Source organism: Numenius arquata, chromosome 23 (genome assembly GCF_964106895.1).
Source record: "Numenius arquata chromosome 23, bNumArq3.hap1.1, whole genome shotgun sequence".
NCBI classification, from domain to species: domain Eukaryota; kingdom Metazoa; phylum Chordata; class Aves; order Charadriiformes; family Scolopacidae; genus Numenius; species Numenius arquata.
Window position 1 is genome coordinate 3,488,182 of NC_133598.1, and position 25,576 is coordinate 3,513,757.

The window sequence follows — 25,576 nt, forward strand, 5'->3', positions numbered from 1 at the left end:
TCAAATCCTTAAGAGCAAGTCAGCTGGAAAAGCAGAACTTCCCAAGGCAGCTGGTGCAGCTACAGCCCCTGTGAGCCCTGCGCTGGGAAGAGGGTTTAGGGACTCTCTGGTAAAGCTCAAGGACCTGGGGAGAAGGTGGGGGTCACCCCTTGAAGGAAATCTTTGCTTTGTCTGTGTTTGATGAGTGTTGTTGCAACCAATGTCCCCAGTTTGTCTTCTGGGTAAACTGGGACCATTTATGTAAGATGGCTACCATATTGTCTTGGTTGCCATACAGCCCACAACGGGTACCCACCTAAAGCATGGTGCCCTCAGCATGCAGAAGGTGGCTGAGGGTAGTCTGTTACAAGAAGGCGGCTTCTCCATTTCCACATTTGGACCAAGCCAATAATCTTTGCTTTCAGTCTTATCTGATCACTAAGGCCACAAAGTTGAGGGTCCACCTCCCAGTGGTGGATATTAGACAAATTTCCAGCAGCTGCAGTCCAAGAAAATCTCAGAGCTCCCCTAAGCCATGGCTGTGGAGAAGAGGTGGCTTATGAGCCCCTTCAGAGATGTCACGAAGCCTCAAGCAAAGTGTGTGGATATCACAGCAGCGATGAGATATTCCAAATTATGGCAGCTCCTCAAAAATCACAGCAGATAGCCAGAGCCTGGACCCAAGAAGAGGTCAGAGGGGAACCACGTGTCAACCACCGCGGACCTTCAGTTACTCCAGGGGCAAATGCTGGTGGGGCTGGGAACAGACTTAACTTTCAACCAAAGACACAACTGGGGATCTGCTGCACTACAGCACAGGGAGAGATAAAGCGATAGAGGAGGCAGAGATGAGGAAAGAGCAGAAGTATGTTGTTTCATGTTGTGATCATCCAACCATGTCCTTATAGACACAGAAAGGTCCAGGAAAGCCAACGGCAGATCCACTGCCTGCCCAGAGCCCAGAACGATCAGTCCGTCAGGGAACTGGAGGCAGAAACTAAGGCTGAAATACGCTTTAAATTACTATCAGCTTAAACGTTACCCCGTTGAGGCCTCGCTGGCAGCAAAATGTGACTGCGCATTCTGGGTACTATGATCAATTGGCCAATACTTCCATTTTAAAATCATTTGTTCTGTTAAGCTAATGTAGAGCCAACATTTTTATGAAGCAGTGGTTGGCAGGGAAGCTCTCCTCTGAACAAAGCTGGGACTCCAAACTCAGCTCGGTGACAGTTCACATGCCATGAAAGCTGCTTTTTTTTTTCCTTTTTCCTTTTGACATTTTATGAGTGTGGTCAAATAAAAAGTTTGAACCGATGCTATGTGAAGGGATTGGAGGTCCATAGCATTAAGCTCTTCTTCATAATATCTCAAGATTCTTCTACTGATTTGGAGTTGTAACACACTAATTATTGCCAGGGGCTTTGGCAGGAATGTCCAGTTCAGATTTCAGGAGCTTTTGTGATTCCATTAATGGCTTTCTTTTATGGGACATTAACTAATTTGGATAGCTAAGAAAAAAAAAAAAAAAGAAGCAGCAGCATTTCAACTTCTGCATCATAAGCTAATTTGATCATTATTTCTTTTTAAAGTTATAGCCCAAGCACTTTGGAAATTAGTCACGAAATACCATTTCTCACTTCTATTTCTAGTTTCTCTGCTGATGTAACCCCATTGACTTCAAAGCATTTTACACTAACAGTGAATTTGGCCAGGCAATCAACTGAAGAAAAAGAATGATACCCTGGTATGGACATTTTGCTCTATTATTTGAGGCCTGGGGATCATGTCCCTTGCGTAGAGCACACCTTTGGGGCTGCAAAACCCTCAATGAGAAGGTTTTCCGAGAATTAGTTTCTGGAATGCCTTCCCAGATGTCATAAGCAAGCTATAGAAAAAGGTGGAAACAAACCAAGGTAGAGGGGAGTGAAAACATAATTATACTCATACTTAAGATAGAGATTTCAATGACTAACCACCAGACTGAGAGGATGCAGTGACCGTGTCTCCATGTGGGGCTCTGCTGGGCACCATATTTAGTATTTCTCACGTAACCAGAGAAGAGCCTTGTGAAACTGAGAGCGAGTCGAGAAACAAAAGGAGATGGTCCTTCACTCGACAGGTAACATATCTCTGAAGGTTCCTGCCAAAGGTGTAGACACAAATCACAGCAGGGTCAGGAGACACTCGAGCAGCCAGAGGCTGGGAAGGCACCTATGGGAAGTTTCGCATACACTGTTCCTGTTCTCACACCTCCCCAGTGCCCGGTCACTTTTGGAGGCAGGATACTGGGCTGGAGTGACCCTCAGTCTGAAGCAGAAGAGCATTTCTGATATTTTCAGGGGGATACAGGCACTCTAGAAGGATGTTTTTGAAAAACTGGAGAAATTAACTTAAAAAAATCAGGATGACATTCAATAAGAAGTTGTCCTAGGTATTACTGTGCTTACTCTGGAACATCAACTGCATAAATATGTGCCAGATAACACTTGTCAGGCTGAAGTTCTGCACAGAAGAATCTGAAGGGTTCAGTGCATCCGTAGGGGAACACAAATGAGCAACGTGACGTTGCTCCAAAGGCAAAACTGTTGTACCAAAGGCAAAACCCCTCCTGGGAGGCACCTTGTTCTGAACAAGGCAAAGAGAAATCTGTCTGTCCTTCTGCGCATCAGCCCCAAACAGGTCCGAGGTAGAGTCCTTGGTGGGGTGGACTGGGCTCTGCCCTCATAAAAGCTGTGGACCGGCTGGAGGATCCAGAAGAGAAATGCGTAATTATCAGGACCCTACAACCCAGCCTACAATAAAAAAATGGAATGAGATTCTTTAACATCATAAAAAGAGAAGGGCAGAGCTAATAACAGTCTGCAAATATATAGGGAGCTGCCGCAGAGAGGACAGGAACAAGCTGTACTGTGTGGCCAGTGAACAGGACGAGAAGTTGCAGCTAGAAATAATAGATTAAACGTTAGGAAAGCATTAAATAATTTCACCAGTATGCACTGGAGTAGCTTGCCTGGGGAGATGGTTGGAGTCTCCATCATCAGAGGAGTAAGCCCAGACCAAACACACAATGATTCGGCACAGTCCGTCCTGTCTTCGGTAGGAAAAAGAACGAGGCAACCCCTGCGGGTTCCCTGCAAACCTTCAGAAACTCCTAATTTCCCAAAGCCTCGTGCCGACCCTTTCTCAAACTGCTCTCCAGGCACCACAACCTGCCATTTTCCTGGGTAGGTATCCTATAACCTGGTATTTTCATTAAAAGCTCGATACAGTCAACTCACAATTAGTTCCGGTAATAAGGGGGTGGGTTAAAACATCCAAAGCAAAATATTTCTGCTATGCAAAACATACATAAATTAGGCTGCAGCAACAGATTGAGAGCATTCACCTTTGAAAAACTTCTGAAGACATTAACATGGCAAGTGGGAACAGCTTTAAACACCAGCCGGCAGCCCGAGAGCTGGAGTAAATGAAATGTGGTCTACATCACAGCTGCTTTGAAGCTCAACTGTAACCACGCGTGCTGGAGGAAAACAGGGCACAAAGAAACCACCACACAGAGGCTCCAGCTAAGGATGAAGGAAATTTTGATCTAAATGCATCCCACAGAGGATCAGACCCTTAACTGAAGTGTTTAAATTAGGAGCCCTGTTTGGATTTGGTGTCTGAGCTCTGGCCATAGACAGTACAAAGGGTGAAGTTCTTCCAGAGTGATTTAGAATCACAGCATAGAACATGGAACTGTTTGAGTTGGGAGCGACCATAAAGCCCACCCAGTGCCACCCCCTGCCCTGGGCAGGGACATCTCCCACCACACCAGGTTGCTCCAAGCCCCCTCCAACCTGGCCTTGAACCCCTCCAGGGATGGGGCAGCCACAGCTTCTCTGGGCAACCTGGGACAAGCTCTCACCACCCTCACAGCAAAGAAGTTCTTCCCCAGATCTCATCTCCATCTCCCCTCTTCCAGTGTCAAACCCTTCCCCCTCCTCCTATGGCTCCCCTCCCTGATCCAGAGTCCCTCCCCAGCTTTCCTGGAGCCCCTTGAGGGACTGGAAGGGGCTTCAAGGTCTCCCCGGAGCCTTCTCTTCTCCAGGCTGAACCCCCCCAACTCTCTCAGCCTGTCCTCCCAGCAGAGGGGCTCCAGCCCTCCCAGCATCTCCATGGCCTCCTCTGGCCCCGCTACAACAGGTCCATGTCCTTCCTGGATTTCAGCCCAGCCAGAGAGAGCCACCCTCTGTCCCTGCTTGTGCAGTGATTTGTTGCTCCTTATTCTCACCAGGTTTCTCATTTAGGTGCTTCAGTTACAGGCATTAAGTTAGGTGGGATGTGTCCAGACCTCTGTGACTTCTCCTTGGCTCAGAGCCTGGAGTTTTCAAGTCTATGACATTATTCTAGCACAATAAAAAATAATAACTGAACCACCTGTTCTAGGGACCATCTGTCTCAGGGGAGTAGTACAAAATATGATTGATGGAGGACTGGAAAGGACATTCCAGCCGACTGCACCCTGAGAACCATTAACACCATTTTATGAGTCTACCAAAATTCATTTTTAAATTATATATATTTCTTAATCTCTGCTGCCTTGGTCGGGTAGCTGTTCCACCGCCTCCCTTCCCATTTTCTAGTCGATTTGGGGTTTTTGTGCAAATTTTCCTGTAACTATAGGAGCTCCTCTGCCACCCTGGGGCCTGCCCCACAGTGTATTTATGGAGTCGATCTTATCTTCCTCAGCTGGAAACAGCTGGACTCACTCTTGCTTCTTCTTGCTGAGAGTCTTTAGAGAGAAGCCAGATGCTGGAAAGGATGTGGGTCTTTATCTCTTGGTCTCAGTTTGTGTCACTTTGCAGCTAAATAATAGTGAGACCTGGAGGTGACACTTTGATGGCACCCAATGCTTAGCAGGTAGAAGTCCTGCCTTGCCCGCTGTCCATCTCCACCCCACAGTAGAGACATCATGGGCTGGTCTGTGAGCTGCATCAGCAGCCAAACTGACATAACCAAAAAATGAACATAAAAATGAGAATTCTTTCTCCAGCTGGTCTGTGATGGCTGTGTGCAACATAGAATCATAAAATCACAGAACGGTTATAGTTGGAAGGGACCTTAAAGATCATCAAGTTCCAACCTCCCTGCCCTGGGCAGGGACACCTCCCACCAGACCAGGTTGCTCCAAGCCCCCTCCAACCTGGCCTTGAACCCCTCCAGGGATGGGGCAGCCACAGCTTCTCTGGGCAACCTGGGCCAGTGCCATGGCCCGGGGGGGTGAGTGAGCGCGGATCGGGTGTGATGGCTGAGTGATGGGGGGAAATGCCTCAACTGGGATTGAGTTGAGTTCTTCACAGAGCAAAACCACAGCCTGAGATGTGTTGGTGGTTCCATTACCCACAGACTTCCAGTTTACATCACGGAATTGTCAGAGTTGGAAGGGACCTCTAGAGATCCTCTAGTCCAACTCCCCTGCTGAAGCAGGGTTGCCCAGAGCACATCACTCAGGACTGCATCCAGGTGGGGCTTGAAGGTCTCCAGAGAAGGGGACTCCACACCCTCCCTGGGCAGCCTGTTCCCGGGCTCTGGCACCCTCACCGGAAAGAAGTTTCTCCTCAGATTTGAATGGAACTTCCCATGTTCCAGCTTGTGCCTGTTGCCCCTTGTCCTATCACTGGGAACCACTGAAAAGAGTCCGGCTCCATCATCCTTCAACCCATATCTCAATCCATCCAGCAGGAACCAAAGTGAGTGTAATAGAAAGCAAATTATAGACAGAGCAGCAAAGAGATTAAGGTTAAAGATAATTGTTGTATATCAATTCAGTTAGTGGCTTGGAAATAGAAGTTTAGAGACACATGAAGAGTTTTCTGCACAAAAACAGTGTTGAATTTAATGGCTGAATGCTGGAGACGACACGTGGTCCTTAGCAGGCATCCCTTTCTGCAGGGGTGGGCTAACTGCTGGTGCCCTGGGTGCCACGGGGGACACAACCTCTACAGGACCATTATGCCCCTGCCCCAGTTTGGTCCCAAAGTGGTTCTGGGCCTGATCTCGACCTTCTGGAGCGAGGAGTTGGTGCTGGTGGGGTGGGCACTCAGTCCTGGGGGGAACTGGAAGTGAAGGCTGGGAGGTAACCAAAGGGAGGGAACCACAGAGGTGAAGACTGGTGCCGACATGCCTGTTGCCATCCAAAGCTTTTCGGGGTTCATGGAGGCAGAGCCGAGGTGCTCTGCCTTGGGTACGGAGGCTGGGGGGCTGCTCCGAGGCCGCTGTGCCGAGTGAGAGACCGTTACGGGTTACCCTGGCGGCTCTCTCTTTGAGGTTGACTGAAGTTCTCCCCGCTGAGAAGAAACTTCAAGCTAGTTCTGATCAAAGGGAGCGGATTTGGGCTGAGTCTCAGTGCCCTGGAGGCGGAGCAGAGCACTGAGGCTGACCATAGGATGGAGACGATGGAACCTGCCTCTTGGATTCTCTCCAGACCAGAAGAGCTGAAATCGGCTCCTTGGCTCCCTCTCCCAAGTCTAACGTCACGGGCTCCCTCTGCTCTCCTGTGCTTCTGACACCACGGGGTTAATTCACTAAACTCGAGTTTCCAGCTGGTAGAAAAATTCACAGTTTCTGTCTGTTCACCGAGTTTGTCACTGTGTGATACGAGCTTAATATTAAAAAGCAGCCGTGGCACCGGGGGGCACTGGTAAAGCAGCACCAGGCTCTGATTCAGTGCTGGAGGGTGCTGGGCTCATCAGGACCACGCGGTATTTGCAGCACCGAGTCTCCGTCACCCACATTACTCTGTCTCTAACAAAACAGGCTCTCCGAAATGCCAAAGCCAGCCCGTCAAAGGCCACACCGTACAGAAATGGCTTTTTTTTTTTTTTTTTTTTCTGCTTAAGTCTTTTTCTAACCTGCAGTTAATTGATTGCCAATTAACTCGCAAACCTGGTCACTCCCTGCACATTAATAGCAGAATATAAATGGGTGCACTCTGCCCTGCAGAGACACGGAATGGTCCTCGCCTGGAACAAAAGTTCGGGGGAGGAGCGGGCTCAAACTAACCTTTACAAATGTGTTATTAACCGTCTTGAGTTAATTGGTTACAAATTAACTCAAGGGCAAAACCCTGCACCCGGAGGCCCTAAATCAACTTTTTTTGAACGTTATTCTCAACCCACCTGGGGGTGAACTGCCTGGGCTGCATCAAAAGAAACATGGCCAGCAGATCGAGGGGGGGGATTCTGCCCCTCTGCTCCGCTCTGGGGAGACCCCCCCCAGTGCTGCCTCCAGCTCTGGGGCCACCAACAGCAGAAGGACATGGACCTGTTGGAGCGGGGCCAGAGGAGGCCATGGAAATGCTGGGAGGGCTGGAGCCCCTCTGCTGTGAGGACAGGCTGAGAGAGTTGGGGGGGTTCAGCCTGGAGAAGAGAAGGCTCCGGGGAGACCTTAGAGCCCCTTCCAGTCCCTCAAGGGGCTCCAGGAAAGCTGGGGAGGGACTCTGGATCAGGGAGGGGAGCCACAGGAGGAGGGGGAAGGGTTTGACACTGAAAGAGGGGAGATTGAGCTGAGATCTCAGGAGGAAATTCTTTGCTGTGAGGGTGGTGAGAGCCTGGCCCAGGTTGCCCAGAGAAGCTGTGGCTGCCCCATCCCTGGAGGGGTTCAAGGCCAGGTTGGAGGGGGCTTGGAGCAACCTGGTCCGGTGGGAGGTGTCCCTGCCCAGGGCACTGGGGGGGCTTTATGGTCCCTCCCAAACCATTCAGTGATTCTATGAAGAAAGATAAAATCCAATGTCACCGGTACGGCTGCTCTGGCATTGGGACAAGCAAAGAAATGCACCTTTTATCCACCAGCTCTGGGACCCTGCTCCCTGATTCTCTCTTTGTCCCCAAATGCCCGTGCCCTGCAGTATGTGTGTGATTTACACGTGCAAGAGGCAGCTGCACACCTGGGTACTGGACAGACATCAGGGAAACCCAAGAAAATCAACAGGCTTATCACCTTGCAGAACTGCCAGATAGAAAGAGCAGCTTCTTCAGGTGGGAGCGTGGGTTTGCTGCCAGTTTTTCTCTTCTCACAATGAAAACGGTGTGAAGAAATTATGGGGGCAAAGGTAGGACGGCAATAATAACAGCGCTACTACGCCTGCCGGACCCACCTGGTTTTACAGACATGTACACACACACGCTTTGCAGTTTTATCTTGGTTCTGAATCCTGACGTACAGGAAACACCACTGGAGAGTTCATAAACTTTTTAAGAAACCATGCGTTAGTAAGCTTGCGGTATATTTATTTCCACAGACCAACAAAACCTAAATTAGGAAAGGCCTCCTCAAGATTTCTCTGGAAGGGCGCCTTGAAATATTTCAAGCCATGTTGGCCCTCAGCATGGTCTTGAGGACTGCTGGGCATCCAACTTTGGTCGGGAAAAAATCAACATGGTTCTGCAAACCACTTACAACAGTTTCTCAGCCTACTCATGGGAGGACTATGGTTTAGGAACCACTACTTAGGAGACATCTTCAGCCTCCCCCAACCCAGGATACCAGCAGCACTGAGCAGGACTGGAGAAGGAGAATGAATGTCTTGCCACCTTCCCCACAGAGCCCCAGAGCTGGCCAGAAGTCATAGAATCATAGAATCATAGAATTGTCTGGGTTGGAAGGGACCTTTAAGATCATCTAGTCCAACCATCAACCTAACTCTGATAAGAAGTCCTCCTTGTACCTTCTATAAAATTATGTCTGTTCCAAACAAGAACTTTAAGGTAAATAGTTTACAAAAGTGACCTTTCAGAGGTTTTTTTGGGCAAAAATTGTCTTCTTCAGACCAGCCTCTAAATGGTGCTATTCATGTAGGACTCTACACCCAAAATAGGGGTCTGTTCTCCAGCGTGTGGGAGCCCGGTTTAGTCAGTGCCCAGATTTCTCAGGTCATTCCAGCCCTTGCAGTCCTCAAGGAGGGGAACCAGCATGTTTCTTAGAAGCCACTACATTGGACCACTTGTACTTCACGTACTGCCGAACTATTTATGCATTCTTGAGATGGACTTGCCTGCGTTGCCAAGTCCGATAATAACCAGTGAGACACGAGTTAGAAAAGTTTCCTTCCATCCCCAGCAACATCCCAGGTGGAAGAATGAGAAAGAACAGATTTGCGAGTAACACATTTGGCAAGCAAAGATACACGCCTTGGCTGAGCTAAACGGTGGCTGATATTTGACCACTGGTAGGGTTGAAAACGACTTTAACGTTACTGTGTTTGAACAAAAATGTCCAAATAGTTCCAGTAATTCATGTAAGAGATAGTAGAAACGGGGCCAAGTCTTCTCAGGAGAGACGACAGTGCTCTGCACAAAACTAAATGGGATAAAATTAGCTGTGAACATAATGGTAAACAAAACTCTAGCTCAGCCTTCCTTTTGCTTAATACTGCTGTAATTTCTGTCTAGGAGCACTGCAGCTGGACCAGCATCCCGCCGTACTGCATGAACCACGTTCATCCCCAGCCAAAGAGTCCTGAACGGAAGAGAACCGACCCCAAGAGAGCAGACAGCAATTCCCATCAGCAAAGCAGATTGAAACCAGTCCCCTGGGGCTACAACCCCACACCTCTTAACGCTGAGCCTCTTCCACAGAGGCTGTGGCTCTTTGCAGCAATCACTGCCACGAGAATGCGCAGGTCCCTCCACCTTCTACCTAATCATAGAATCAGAGAATTATCTGGGTTGGAAGGGACCTTTCAGATCATCGAGTCCAACCATCAACCCAACCCTGCCCAAACCACCACTAACCCATGTTCCTCAGCACCACGTCTGCCCGGCTTTTAAATACCTCCAGGGATGGCGACTCCACCACTTCCCAGGGCTATAGTTTGCCTCCTGCTCGCCCCCAGGCTGCGCCCCCGACTGCTATAGTGAGGCTTCCAGAGCGAGCAGAGGAACCTTGATCCAATTCCACTGCTAAGTCACAATGGCTTGGATCTGCTGCCAGCTCACAGGAGGTACAGGACTTCCAGGGGGATTAGGAGGGCAGGGAAGAAAGGATGCTCCAAAGAAGGAACTCAATCTGTGTTCACAAATCTTAGAATTTGGGGCCAGTCTTTTTTCAGTGGTGCCCAGGGACAGGACAAGAGCTAATGGGGACAAACTGGAACATAAGAAGTTCCATCTAAACATGAGGAGGAACCTCCTTCCTGTGAGAGTAGCAGAGCCCTGGAACAGGCTGCCCAGAGAGGTGATGAAGTCTTCTCTGGAGACATTCAGACCCCACCTGGACATGTTCCTGTGGGACCTGCTCTGGGTGACCCTGCTCTGGCAGGGGGTTGGACTGGATGATCTCCAGAGGTCCCTTCCAACCCCGTATCATTCTGTGACTGTGTGATTTTGTAATCTGCACAACCCCTCATTGTTCTGTTGATGGCTTCTTCAGTGAGAAGAGCTATTCTTGGAAGGGGGTGTTTTGTTCGCAGATGCAACACATTCTGAAGAACTTACTGGGTCAAGATTTTTTTAACAAAGTTAGATTAAACACCTGTTTTGTTTCGGGGTGAGTTGTTTTTTTTCCACAAAAAAAATCAGACATAAAATTGTTGGTCGTGGGCGGGGGGACAACAACTTACAATGGAAACTATTTTCAGAAGTTTCTGAGATACCCAGTACAGAAAAGAAAAAAAACCAACAGCATGCAAACACAAAAGAGGAGCATTCAATTATACATGGTCCAAAATGAAATATTTCATTTAGATTTCAGCTTTTCAATGCTTTTCTTCTTTTTTTTTACAAATTTAGAGTCTATTATGAACAGAAATAGAATAATTGAAGCTTTCTGTTTTGCAAATGTCAACAGAAAACATTGTAACTTCTTCAATCTTCTTTTATTTCATTTTGGGGACTTTTTTAACCAGATGATCCATTACTAACTTTTTAGTTGACGGCATTATTTAAAATGCTTTGCTCAACCTAAATATGAGCCTCCCGGGGAAAAGAAGTTAATCTAAAAATATCATCTCCCTCTAAAAAGAAAGTCACATCTCATTCTTCCCCTTGCAAAATGTGGTTCAGTTTCCTACAACCCGTCTTTGGTCCCGGTGTCCAGCCACACTCCAGGTCCACGTGGACACCCAGCAGAGCTGACCCCTCCATCTCTGGGAGGTTGGAAGTCCAACCTTTGTGCGAGGAGCTGGTGGGGCTCCAGTGACTTCACATTCGGTATTTACAGAGCAGATGTCCTCGGTTGTCACTCTCAACTCCTTTCATGCCCAGGAGGAAGAAACAGGCAGGATTCATCTCAGTGAGTTTAGAGGTTTCCTTAAGGAGGAACTAAACATGCCCTGGAAGCGTTTGCATCTCTCCACTGACCGTGAAGGGTGGTTGGCACAGGAGAGCCCTGTGTGTCCCAGGTCCCTTTGCCCACTCATGGAGCTGGCCAAACACAAGCCAGCTCCCGCTTTACATACATTATCACAGCAAGCTGGTAGGTAAATCCTGGTGCCGTATAGCTCTGGTACCCTGTGCTGGTCCAGCCACAAGGCTTTCACATCAGAGCATCCAGCATCACCATCTCAGGTGAACAAGCTCCTGTCTCTCTAAGCACCCCGACGTGGCACAGATCCACCTGGAAACCTTATGGCACGATGTGTTACGTGGAGGAAAAGGTCCATATCGCTTAAATAAATTAAATAAAAAATTTAAAAATCTTTAAAACTCCAGCTCCCACCTCTTTCTCCCTCACATATTTGACATAATAAATTGCCATTTCCAGAGGATGTGAAGTTAAAGATCTTGAGAACAGTGATTTTGGTATATAGTGAATGTTAATCTATTCCGTTCCTAACACATCAGTGTCTGTGAATTTTAAATGAACTGTATTAAATATTGATTTCCTATAGCTTTAACTGTGCCTGAAGGTGGATATGTCCTGAGGTGATTCACGAATGTGACAGCCCGTTTCTCAGACACCCTTCCCCACGCCCACGGTGCCTTCTCTCCATCGGGGCAGGGCAGAGGACATGCTATGGCACTGGGAGGGTCGCCCGGGGAATTCAGGGGGTCCCGGTTTCTAACCCATAACTGCCACCACCTTAAGCAGCTCAGCTCACTCCTCTGTTCCACGCACTATTTCCATCTCTACAATAGGAATACAAATAATGAATTAGACATAACTTCTGTTTGCAGAGTTGCCAGCGTCAATAGCGAAGGGGAGTTAATATTATTCCAGGATATTTCACATTGTGAGCAGAATAATTTTCCTAGAATGAAGCCCTGAGCAGTCTCTCTACAGGCACCCCTGTTATTGGAGGACATCCTCTGCCAGACCCACGCTGGTCAAACGCCCCAGACCATGAGGATACTGCACTCCAGGCCACCCGTGATACCGCCTGAAACTGAGTCTCAAAGTGCATCTGATCTAATGAGAGTGAAGGCAGGATGGGACGTTGCACTTTATTTATTGACTAATTTCAGCCTCTTTCTGTGATCATTACCCAAACTGTTCCTTCCTTTAAATCAATTGAAATTGCTCTCTCATTGCAAACTGGAACCAATGCAATTCACTTCTGCTAGTTTCAAGGTTAAAAAAAAAAAAAGAAAAAGTAAAGCAGAAAAAAAAGGAAATCTGGGAAAAAAATGGTAAGTGTTTTCTTTGTGCACATATAGAAATAATCTCCCTTTGGTTTAACCCCTGAGTCACCAGGCTGTGTGCAGAGACGGCATCTGTCTCCAGCTCACGCGGCGGGTCGTGCGAGGAGGCAGCACACAAGCCCTCCTGCTCGCCTGGAACGTCACTTCCCACTTGTTCTTCCCCACATGAAAGCTAAATTGAAAATGATGTCTGAGGCAGAAGTTCTGCTGCCGAAAGGTTATTGTCACCTTCGGAAGGAGAAGGGAGGAACTGAAGAGTGTGACGCTTCCCTGGCTCAGGGTATGAGTCTTTCTATTCTGACAATACAGCGCAAGTGCTGGAAGCCTCTTATCATCAGAGAAATTAGAAATGGAATTTGTTGGCTGGGAATGAAAGCAAGATTCTTCCTAAAGGCTTGTTCTCTGGAGCCTTCTACACTCCAGCTTAATGCAAAGCAATCAACAGAACTTCCCTACCTACTGCCCACCTCCAGCATTCACCGGGACCCGAGCTCACCATGAAAGGTTGCTTTCACTAGAGCGGGGACTGAGAAAATGAGTTTTTCATTTCCTTACCTTCTGCAACACGCTTTGTTTCCCACCCGGCTTGTTTCCCACTGTGGGCATCCACCAGGATTGGGGGCTGTATGGAAGCCTCTGGTGAAACACCTAACTTTTTTGCCCACCATCACTTTGCATCAACCTAAAGGTACATCTAGGTATTTTCAAATCCTCTTTGCAGTTCCATGCTGCTCTCCAGTTTCTCCTTTCAGCAGGATTTCAAGTCCTGCTGAATCGCTCAGTCAGCTCCTAGGACAGGGACCAAGATCAGTGACTTATGTCAGTATTGGTTTCTGATATTCATAGATTCATAGATTCATAGATTGGTCCAGGCTGGAAGGGACCTCCAAAGGTCATCTAGTCCGACCTCCCCGCAGTCAGCAGGGACACCCCCAACTAGACCAGGTTGCCCAGGGCCTCGTCGAGCTTCACCTTGAGTATCTCAAGGGAAGGGGCCTCAACCACCTCCCTGGGCAACCTGTTCCAGTGTTCCACCACCCTCATGGTAAAGAACTTTTTCCTAATATCCAATCTAAATCTCCCCTTCTCCAACTTAAAACCATTGCCCCTCGTCCTGTCGCTGCAGGCCTTTGTAAACAGACCCTCCCCAGCCTTCCTGTAGCCCCCCTCAGGTACTGGAAGGCCACTATGAGGTCTCCCCGGAGCCTCCTCTTCTCCAGGCTGAACAGCCCCAGCTCCCTCAGCCTGTCCTCACAGCAGAGGTGCTCCAACCCCCTGATCATTTTGGTGGCCCTCCTCTGGACCCGCTCCATCAGGTCCATGTCCTTTCTATACTGAGGGCTCCAGACCTGCACACAGTACTCCAGGTGAGGTCTCACCAGAGTAAAGTGGCAGAATCACCTCTCTGGATCTGCTGGCAACACTTCTTTTGATGCAGCCCAGGATGTGATTGGCCTTCTGGGCTGCGAGAGCACATTGCCTGCTCATGTCCAGCTTCTCGTCCATCAGCACCCCCAAGTCCCTTTCCTCAGGGCTGCTTTCTAATACCTCATCCCCCAGTCTGTATTTATACTGAGGATTGTTTCGGCCCAGGTGCAGAATCCTGCACTTGCTTTTGTTGAACCTCATGAGGTTCATCTGGGCCCACCTCTCCAGCCTGTCCAGGTCCCTCTGAATGACATCCCGTCCCTCCAATGTATCGACAACACCACACAGCTTGGTGTCATCTGCAAACTTGCTGATGGTGCAATATTCATGGCAGGGGAAAGGAGCTGCCACCAAGCGTATATAGAGCTTTCTCTGAGAGCTTTTGCCAGATTTACAGCAGCGTGTGCTCTGCTCTCCTTGGGCTCTCAGCACAGAGTGTCTCCCTTCAGAGGGCTTGTCATCCATCAGGGCAGGAAACACCTTCACTGTAAGAGCAGGGGGAAAACACTCAAGCACATGGACATCGGGAAATGCAGCAGAATTTCCCACCTCTTCTTCCAGGCATCAGCACATGGCATGATGTAGCGCTCAGGAAATTTCCTTCAAAATATTCCAAAGTGCAAATGCTCATAGATAAGGTTTATATTAGAAGAATAGAATAGAATAGAATAGAATAGAATAGAATAGAATAGAATAGGTTGGAAGGGACCTTTCAGATCATCGAGTCCAACCATCAACCCAACACTGCCCAAACCACCACTGACCCATGTCCCTCAGCACCACGTCTGCCCGGCTTTTAAATACCTCCAGGGATGGTGACTCCACCACTGCCCTGGGCAGCCTCTTCCAATGTTTGATAACCCTTTCGGAAGAAATGTTTCCTAATATCCATCCTAAACCTCCCCTGGTGCAACTTGAGGCCATTTCCTCTTGTCCCATCGTCTGTTCCTTGGGAGAAGAGACCGACCCCCAACTCTCTACAACCTCCTAGAGCAAGAAGGTCTCCCCTGAGCTTTATTACCAGGCTTTACGTCCGATGAGCTCCTGTCCATCCCTCTGCAGCCATTCTATAGAAGCCTAATGACACAGGAACGGAGCTGAGCTCCTCCGCACTCAGCACACGGGACCTGCAGCCGCAGCCAGACCCCACGGCACAGCCTCTCACCTCAGCCCCGACCACCACACTGGTTTTTGAACAAATTCACTTTGCAGATCTTCATCCAGCTCTTTCCACTTTTCCCTTATCTCCAATTGCCATATAGATTTGGGGAAAATATTTCCAGACATTATTTTCTCACTGTTAGGACCACAGACCGAGTTGGAACTGATGCCTGCTTCCCATTCACCCACCATGGTATCAATTAGAAACAATTAATTTCCTTCAATTTTCTTTAAAAAAAAAAATAAATAACCCAGTTTAAGTGGATTATTCTGAATTTTTATTGCAAAAACCTGATTTTAGGTTGTCTCTAAAGCAAATCATGTGCTTGTTCCTGGCAGACTGCCAGGGCTAAATTAGCTTGATACATTTAATGCAACGGCGAGCTAATAGGCAGTCTGGTCTTCTGTCGAACCTATGCAATCTTTTAAATGTTTAATCAAGAAGCAAAATTAGGACTTAAAAATCCATTTCTTTCAACATTGTTTTTCTTCTAAGTAAGCAAGTAAAAATTTTAAATCCCCTCTGCCAGGGCAGCACTTTCTGCGATGCTGAAGGCATCTTTGCTCGCTCAACAGGAGGCGGTGCTGGAGAATCAGACCCATGGGGGGAGAGGGACAAAACTGTGCTGACCCCTGGGGATGAAGGATCTGGGAGAAGACGGAAGCAAAGAACCTGTTCTACATACATAAACACACACATGTAAATAAATACGCCTACACGCAGCCTCCCGATACGCCAGACCCAGCTCCAGCCCAAACCCACCTCATCCCTCGGGAACCAAGCCCTGGCTTTCCCACATCCTGCCTGGAGAACACCGGTCGCTCCAGCTGTGAGCTCCCCCCTTGCACTGGCAAAACGTTGGGTTTCCATGAACACACTGCAGTGATTATATCCCTCCAACACCACAGGAGGATTAAACTGACAGAGATCTCGGAGCCCGTACCCACTGCCATGCCTTGACTCTCTGGCCCCGGGTCTCCAGAGCGTGGCCGGGGCAGGGATCTCCCTCGGCTAAGAGGTATCATTACAGTATTTTCTTTTCCCTCTCACACATGACGAGAAGAGCCTTGCCTCCTCCAGCAGCAATATAACAAAGCAATAACATAGCTAATGTTATACTCCCAATCCTCCCCTAACTCATTTCAAATGCTTGCTGAAGCCCAAGGGAAGCTTTGCCCATTTAGAAAACATATTAACTACATGTGAGCCTCGGTACGTCCCGTGTGGAACCCCCAGAGAGCGGCATAAACGTTTCTTAGTCATCTTTCAAAGAGAAAAACAGTAACATCTCCTAGTTAAACCAGAGGAGCAGGAACAATATATATCCAATAAAGTGCATTTGGAGTACCGTGGGTAATGTTTGAGTAGGAGCAGCCTGCGGGGGTCCCTCGGCCGCCTGCCCTGCTTTCTTCTGACAGCCACATCTCGGGCTTCAAATAAAAGCCGCACCACGAGGCTTTCCCATACACCTACAAACCCATTTCTGTCTGCTCTTCGTGCAGGGGTGGGATGTCCACCTTTGCAGCCTGCTGTGCTGCTGCTTATCTGAAGTTCTCCGAACAGAAGAGGAAAAGCAGGATCTTCACCCTTGGCAAGGCTTTGGCGACCTGCCCGCAAGCAGGCTGGGCTCTCCCTGCCTGGAGGTCGATAACTCGGTGGTCCTCAGCTGCAGAGGGAAAAAGGACTCTTCAGTTTGGAGCCAGTGCTTTGGAGTTCACATGGCTACGGCCACAGGGGCTCCACACAGGATAAAATCCACCCTCAGCACCGAGCCATGAAATGTGGTGGCTTTCCACTGCGCTGGAACCTCATCCTCTCCCGTCGTCGTGTCCCCCAAGCAGAGCTGCTGCACGGCTTGCTCTTCAACCCGCGCATCTTCCTCCCTCTTTAAACCGCAACACGCTCACAAGATGGTACCGTGGGGAGACACGAGACTGTGCATGAACATGCCCTTGGGAAGGATTCACCAGAGCTTTATCGAGAAGGAGTTCTGGGGAGCACTTACGGAGAAGGACGTTACCTCCTGAGATCTATTACAAACAGGACGCCAGGCAGCCTTCGGGAGGCTGATGCTCTCTCTTCCCTTTCACAATGTATAAAAAAATCCCCAAATCCTGCCTTGTCACACCAAAAAGTTTCCTCTGCCATGCTGCTACATTAAACTGGTTTTACTTTCCTGGGAAGATGCTGGAGATGGATTGTTCGTGCTGCAGATTTGGATTTGACGAGCAAGAGTAGTGTATGGATTGGCCTTTTCCCGTGGGGAAGCTGCACGGAGCTTCCCTAAGACTAAGCACAAAGTTTTCCATTTGGGAAATGCCAATTCTGAACAAGCAGTGGGAAGTGAAATCTGAAAATTACCTGAATTTCCTATGATGTCTTAGTTCAAAAGAGCACTGAATTCAGACCAAATATGAAAAGAAAGTTATCCCATAAAAAAAAATCTGGATTCTTTCCCCTTTCCTTATCACTCTGGCACGAGAGGGGAATAATTTGGTATCCAAAGCTGGTTTGATAGGACCAGGGCAGTGGTTGAGGCACCATCCCTGGAGGTATTTAAAAGACGGGTGGACATAGAGCTTAGAGACATGGGTTAGTGATGGTTTTTATCAGAGTTGGGTTGATGGTTGGACTCGATGATCTGAAAGGTCCCTTCCAACCCAGACAATTCTATGATTCTATGATTCTATCTGCCCTGGCTAATATGACACTGGCAAAGGGGGATTCCTCACAGTTAATTTGCCTTTTTTTTTTATCATGGCAACTGAAATGAAGTGTGTCGATACAAACCTGCCATGGTTAGCAGGAATAATGTCATAAAGAGCAGACACTCTGACAATCTATGGAAAATCCTTTTTACCTCAGGGCAGACTTGAGTATTATGTATCATCCCAACAGCATCTGCAGGAGTTGTATTATGGTTATAATTTCAGAGAAAATACAACTAACAGTCAAAGGAATTGTTTCCAAGAAGGTAAATAGATTTTCTAAGGTTAGAGTTGGAAGGGACCCTAAAAATTATCTAGTTCCACCCCCTGCCCTGGGCAGGGACACCTCCCACCACACCAGGTTGCTCCAAGCCCCCTCCAACCTGGCCTTGAACCCCTCCAGGGATGGGGCAGCCACAGCTTCTCTGGGCAACCTGGGCCGGGCTCTCACCACCCTCACAGCAAAGAAGTTCTTCCCCAGATCTCATCTCAATCTCCCCTCTGTCAGTTTAAAACCATTCTCCCTCATCCTGTGGCTCCCCTCCCTGATCCAGAGTCCCTCCCCAGCTTTCCTGGAGCCCCTTGAGGGACTGGAAGGGGCTCTAAGGTCTCCCCGGAGCCTTCTCTTCTCCAGGCTGAACCCCCCCAACTCTCTCAGCCTGTCCTCACAGCAGAGGGGCTCCAGCCCTCCCAGCATCTCCGTGGCCCTAAGATCTAAGGTGACTCCAGCTTGGAGCAACTTGTTCCTGGGCCTATTGCAGGCCAACGCAACAGTCAAGGTTTGAACCATTTCTCCAGCATCCTGTGCCTTAAAGGTGGCAGCATCCTTCCTCCACAGGCAGAGATCAACCCGTTCACTGCTGGGCTGCTGTGACTCAGCAGTGGGGGATGCACCAAGCCATCTTTAAAGGTCAGTAAGTTCCTCTGCCAAGGCTGAAAACAGCAGCTTGGCCCTTTCATCTGTCAGGTCTGGTTTATATCATCTGTCAAGTGCTGGCATCCCATCCTAAAATAACTCGCTTCACCTCTGTTTCCAGCCTCGCAGCCCATCAGGCTGTTCCTACCCTGTCACCCTCTGTTCCCCCGTGTCACATCATGGGCTTGGTCTGACGTGACAGGCTGAGACACACTGAGCCAGGGAAGCCGTAATCGCGGTTCAACAGAGAGAAGGAGGGAGGAGAGGATGGGTCAGAAGTGCAATTAAACAGACCACACTTGATCAGCACTCTAAACCCACAATGGATGTGTTTCCTTTCAGCCCTGGGCAAAGAATTTTACAATCCTTTCTCTCTGAATCCTGCTCCTTTCTTACAACTCCCAAAGGCATCTTGTTCTACTCTTGCATTGATCATCAGAAGTCAAAGAGGAGAGATTCCCTCGGGGAGTCTGCGTGGGCCAGGATCCCTCTCAGCCCCCCAGAACGTTTGTATCACCAGAATCTTCAAGAATGAATAAACAACTTCATTCTGTAAGTGCCCATTTTTTGTGCCCAATTGGAACGACAGAGCAAAATGGACAGCAAAATGGAAGTCCAACAGCTCACAAATTTCCTGAGGAACTCCAAACTGGTAGATGAAGTTCTGGGATAGACTTGTACAGTAACATTTACAGTGATGCAGAGCCTGAAAGAGAAATGTCTGTTACTCGCTTTGCAGACGTGTTAGACGGGGACAGGTTTAAGCGATGCCCACAGGGCAGACGCTCAGCTGATGCAAGGAGACAGCCACCTGAAAGCCAGGTGATCATCTGCCCTTCAAGGTCCAAGGGAAGCATGTATCATGCCCTTGGTTGGGAAATGCCAGATGTAGAGGAGAAAGGAGAGGAAAACACTGTGTATCTCTACAGTTTCCGTGGGGACAGATGGCTCTGCGTGCTGCCGGAAGAATGATCCCCTTCCTTAACTTCCAAATCTGACTTTTTAAAATATCTCGTCTTTGGCAACAGGTCAGACGCACTGGGCTAACAGAGGAGGCACGGTGATGCAGCATGGTGGTTCCTTCCCAGGACGGCCACTGCAGGGTACATGATGTCCCTCTGTAGAACCCAGCCGGCCTTAGGAAGGTGGTAGCCAGGATACAGGCACGTTGGCATGGGCAAGAACTGGCCCTCCATTAAGGATATCATCTCGATCTTCAGCTTCCTGCCCTGCCATGGACTTCTTTTAGGGTGGAGGTCCCCAGCACAAAGTGGCACATCAGGGATTTTCCCACCCCTCCCGTTCCAGCTGCGGGCTCTGCTCTACGCCACGGCACATCTCTCCTTCCATCGTATCCTGAGCCTGTAGATTCAGCCACGGTGGGGAGAAAAGCTGTGTGAAGGTACTTCATCTGCCGGCTGTGATGTGGGGCTGAGAGCACCGTTCAGCTTCACAGAGCTGTTGTGAGCACCAGCATTAAAGAGATTAAATCGACAGAGGCCTTACACGGACCGGAGATGGGCAGAGACGCTCTCCTTCGAGCCTGCTGCTACTGGAGCAGCCAGTCTGGTGCTGTGCGAGGATGTCTCCCTTCTCCCGGTCAGAGATTGCAGCCAGGAGATGTCCGTGTCTCTTGTCACCTGCTCTGATAGGCTTTAGCAGGAGGAGAACATCAATCTGTTTCTTCAGGTTAATGGCCTTGTCTGTTCTACCTTATCAGGTGTCTTCTACCACCTTCTCCTTGAATGGGTGACAGATTTCCAGCCGGTGCCCAGGTGTTAAGGAGACCAGAGAGTGAATGAAAGCGTGACGTCCCCCCCCCAGCCCCCCTGCAGGCGCTGTGCCGTATCGTCCCGCTTTCATTGAACCCCGGCTGAAATGTCTGACTTCCAGAAGCGCTCACTCTTGAGCCAAGAGCCTCACCCTGCGGGGGATCAGGGGACACTCCGAGCCATTTTTGAAAGGACATGAATTTCAGCGCTGTGGCTGCCTCTAGAATCATAGAATCATGGAATTCTCCAGGTTGGAAGGGACCTTTCAGATGGACAGTCCTACCCCAAGCCTTGCTGGTGGGAGGCGTCTCGCTAAAGGTGGCCGAGCCCTGCTGTCCCAACCCTGATGGCAATGGACACAGCACCCCACAGCCGGGTGAGCCCACGGAACGAATCATCTGTGCACAAACCAAAGAGATGCAATCCCTCACCTCAGGCCCCAGTCAGCCTCCCAGCTTCTGCTGGGGCCAAACACACCGGGAGCAAGCTGGAGTTATCCCAGTGTAGATCCAGGGCAGGTCACTGGGGTTACACCAGTAAGAGCACAGTCTGTAAAGACAGTGAGACACCTCCAAAATCCTCTTTTAAAAGTGTTTTTGGAGCCCCGTACACGCAGGCTTTGTGTTTGAGCTGCTCCTTGCAGTTGTAGTTCCATGCCCAGAGCTGCTACTGGTCTGCTCTGGAGATGAATAACACTAATTAGCAGGTCTGGGTGAGGAGGGAGTGTGGCCTGAAGTGTAATCAAGACCCAGAGGGATGGTGACAACAGGGACAGAGCCTCCGTGTTCCCAAGCTGAATTAATTAAGCTATTGGTGAGATAAGTCAGGATGGGAGGAGGGGAAGCGCCCAGCCAAATGGAGTGGACTGGGATGGACTGGTGCAGGCACAGAGCGCCTTTAACTCTGCACCACCGCCTTCATTTAGTGGTTTGGAGCAATCGCTGTCATTAGCTGAGTATTGCTTCTAATTCCGGACTCCGCTTCCTCTTATAAAAAAGCTTTATAAAACAACCTTACTGAAACAATTACCTAAAGTAAAGAGCTATTATATAATCGGGCAGCATTTAGAAAAGAGAGTTTGATGTTCAGAATGTCCCCAACTGCCAGACGCTGGCTGCGAGCGCAGTGTCCCCGCTGGGAGCAGGACCTCCTGCACAGATGAGATGGAAATTCTGATGCAAGCTGGTAAAATAAATCTCTGTCCACTCAAACGTCTGTGTTTGTCCCATCATAGAATCACAGGATGGTTTGGGTTGGAAGGGACCTTAAAGCCCACCCAGTGCCACCCCCTGCCCTGGGCAGGGACATCTCCCACCACACCAGGTTGCTCCAAGCCCCCTCCAACCTGGCCTTGAACCCCTCCAGGGATGGGGCAGCCACAGCTTCTCTGGGCAACCTGGGCCAGGCTCTCACCACCCTCACAGCAAAGAAGTTCTTCCCCAGATCTCACCTAAATCTCCCCTCTTCCAGTGTCAAACCCTTCCCCCTCCTCCTATGGCTCCCCTCCCTGATCCAGAGTCCCTCCCCAGCTTTCCTGGAGCCCCTTGAGGGACTGGAAGGGGCTCTAAGGTCTCCCCGGAGCCTTCTCTTCTCCAGGCTGAACCCCCCCAACTCTCTCAGCCTGTCCTCCCAGCAGAGGGGCTCCAGCCCTCCCAGCATCTCCATGGCCTCCTCTGGCCCCGTTCCAACAGGTCCATGACCTTCAAAGCTGGACACAGTACTCCTGGTGGGGTCTCCCCAGAGCAGAGGGGCAGAATCCCCTCCCCTTGCCCTGCTGGCCATATTTCTTTTGATGCAGCCCAGGATGCGGGGGGCTTTCTGGGCTGCCAGTGCATGTTGCCGGCTCATGTTGAGCTTCTCCTTCACCATCACTTTCTTACTCTCTTAATGCAGCATCTTAATGCAGCATCTGCAGCATCATCTGCAGCATCTCTGCTGGATGATCCCACCCCAGCTGAGTTAGCCCCACAGCGGAGGAAAATGTGGATCCAAAGAGAGATGGCACTGTTTAACCATTTAACTTCTGTACAATCACCCTTTATGTCAAATGAGATGGATTTCGCCCCAGCACTTAGGAAAATTTCAACTTTCGTGGGGCAAACCAGCAATTTCTGCATGCGCGCTTCTCCTTTGGGGAAAATGCACCGAGTTTCAGGGTCTCGTGGCCATTTCCATCCATCCCCTTGGACACATCACAGCAGAAGAGCAGGCAGAGGCACAGCGTCCTTCTGGGGATTCAGTGATCCCGATGGCTGGAGAGGTGAGTGTTTTCAGTGTCAGCAGAAAAGTAAAATACTTCAGATGTGTGTTTTCCTCTTAGTGCAGAGAGGAATTACCACGTGCTTAGGGAGCTCTCATGATCTGGGATCACAAAACATCATTCAGTGGGTGCGGCTGCTCCCTCCAAAACCCTGACAAACTGCTGAGGATGGAGAGAACCTCTGGGTATGGTGTTGTTGAACACACTGCTCAAAGCAGGGTCAGGAACAGTTGGTTGCTCAGAGCCATGTCCACCCGGGTGCCGAGTATCACCGAGGTTGGAGACTCCACAACCCACCTGGACAGCCTGGCCTGGTGTTCAGCCACCCTCACAACAGGTTTTTCTTATGTTTAAATGGAATTTCTTGTGGTTTAATATCTGTTCATTGCCTCTTCTTCCACTGGGCGCTCCTGAGAGGCATCTGGCTCTGTCTTCTCTACTCTCTCCCATCAACCATTTAGACCACATACACCCACTGATAGACCTCCAGAGCCATCTCTTTCCCACACCGAACAACCCAGCTCAGTCCCTCCTCCTACATAGAATCATAGAATGGACATCAGACATTCCGGTCCCTTAAACAGCTTTGTGGTCCTTTGCTGGACCGGCTCCAGTATGGCTAGGTCTCTCCTGTACCAGGGAGCCCAGAACTGGACGCAGAGCTCTGGACATGGAGAGAGGAGAAGAATTACCTCCTTCGACCCTCTGGCAACACTCTTCACGATGCAGCCCAGGAGGCTGTCGGCCTTTTTGCTGCAAGGACAGATGCTCGTTCATGATCTTCTTGTCGTCCACCAGGACTGCAGAAGTCTTCCCACTAGAGCACTTGGACAAATGTCCCCCACGCTGATGTCTCAGGAACGCCACTTTGATGTAACTTCCCCATTTACACTTCAAAAAACACAAGCTCAGCACAGTACAAAAGGGTATAATTACCGTTTCAGAAAAAAATTGATGTTAATTTGACGTTGTGCATTATGGCTCTGACAGCTCCCAGGCTCTTGTGAAATGAGTGTCAAAGAGACATTACGAATAAATACAGAAGTGTTTGTTTTCCCTCTTCCTATACTGAAGAGAAGGACAGGGGCCAAGCTGAAGCAATGAGTGGAAAAATCGGCTGTTAAAAGAGGAGGCAAAGTCAGTACAAAGCAGCTTGTGATTTTCAGAGCAGGCAAGTGTGGGAAATAGCTCTTGTTTTGCAGGTAAATGGGAGGTGAAGCCCTTGCACAAGAGAAGTGATCACACGTGCACAGAGATGACTCCCGCTGGCAGGAGCCGAGTACTGACTGCACTTGGTCCTTAAAACCCTCTCGTATGAACCATCAAAGTCTGCCCCAGAACCATTATCCTCTTGTCTTTTGTCCCCACAGTGATACAGGAATGACATGTGCTCGGTGTCTGCAGAAGAAAAATGTCGGGGTGATTCTTGGAGTATCACAGAATCATAGAATGGTTTGGGTTGGAAGGGACATTAAAGATCATCAAGTTCCAACCCCCCTGCCCTGGGCAGGGACACCTCCCACCACACCAGGTTGCTCCAAGCCCCATCCAACCTGGCCTTGAACCCCTCCAGGGATGGGGCAGCCACAGCTTCTCTGGGCAACCTGGGCCAGGCTCTCACCACCCTCACAGCAAAGAAGTTCTTCCCCACATCTCACCTAAATCTCCCCTCTTTCAGTGTCAAACCCTTCCCCCTCCTCCTATCGCTCCATTCCCTGATCCAGAGTCCCTCCCCAGCTTTCCTGGAGCCCCTTTAGGGACTGGAAGGGGCTCGAAGGTCTCCCCAGAGCCTTCTCTTCTCCAGGAAGAGAATCCTATCCAAAGGGGTACCCTTCATGTCTATTTACAGCAGAAAACTTCTCGTTAATGCTGGGTTAAATGTCTCCCCTTAAACACTTCCTCTCCGTCAGAAAAGTGTTTTTAGAAAAAAATTGAGGGTGTTTTTCTCTTTTTCCCCAGAAACTGCCTGCTTTCCACGGACACTCAGTGCAGTCCCTGCCGAGGAAGGAGCCAGACGAGCTCTGTCAGGAGTGGGGCGTTTGGGGCTGATTTCTCCTTAAAAGACAATCCCAGGGTCCTTCTGACCCTCAAGCCTAAGATTTCTGTTTGATTTCCGATTTTTTGTCATAAAAACTACTTAAACTTTTTTTGTTGTTTGTTTTGTCACTCTGGACCCCCTCTAAGAAAAAAAAAAATAATTTAGAGTTTGGGATTTTTAGCAAAATGATAAAAAACATCCCTAAGGGGAATCCTTGGGTTTTCCCACCCTGATCTTCTCCCTGGAGAAGAAAGTGTGTGGCACAACAAGCAAACACGTTTGTTTTGTTGCTGAGAACACACTGACTTGAGCCTAAACACTTCAGACTGAATCAGTTCCGACGGGTCCAGTACTAGACAGGCTGGAAAATGAGCCTCGCGACACAGAACAAGAATAAATAGTGAATAAATATTTCAGTTCTGCATTCGGAATGAATTTGGATGATGTATTCAAATCCTACAAGGATAATGAAATACTTCACTTTCCCATGGCCCTAAGCAATGTTTGATTGCACAGAAAGAATTCAATATAATTAAGGAGGATGTTAAACAACAGCTATTCAAGTCAAACATTTTAAAACCTGCAGCTCCAGATCATTGACATGTAGGAGTACAAAGAGAAGCATTCCAGGAACATTCCAGAATTTGATATAATTTTTGAGAAATTGTACATGCAGGATCTCCGATTCAG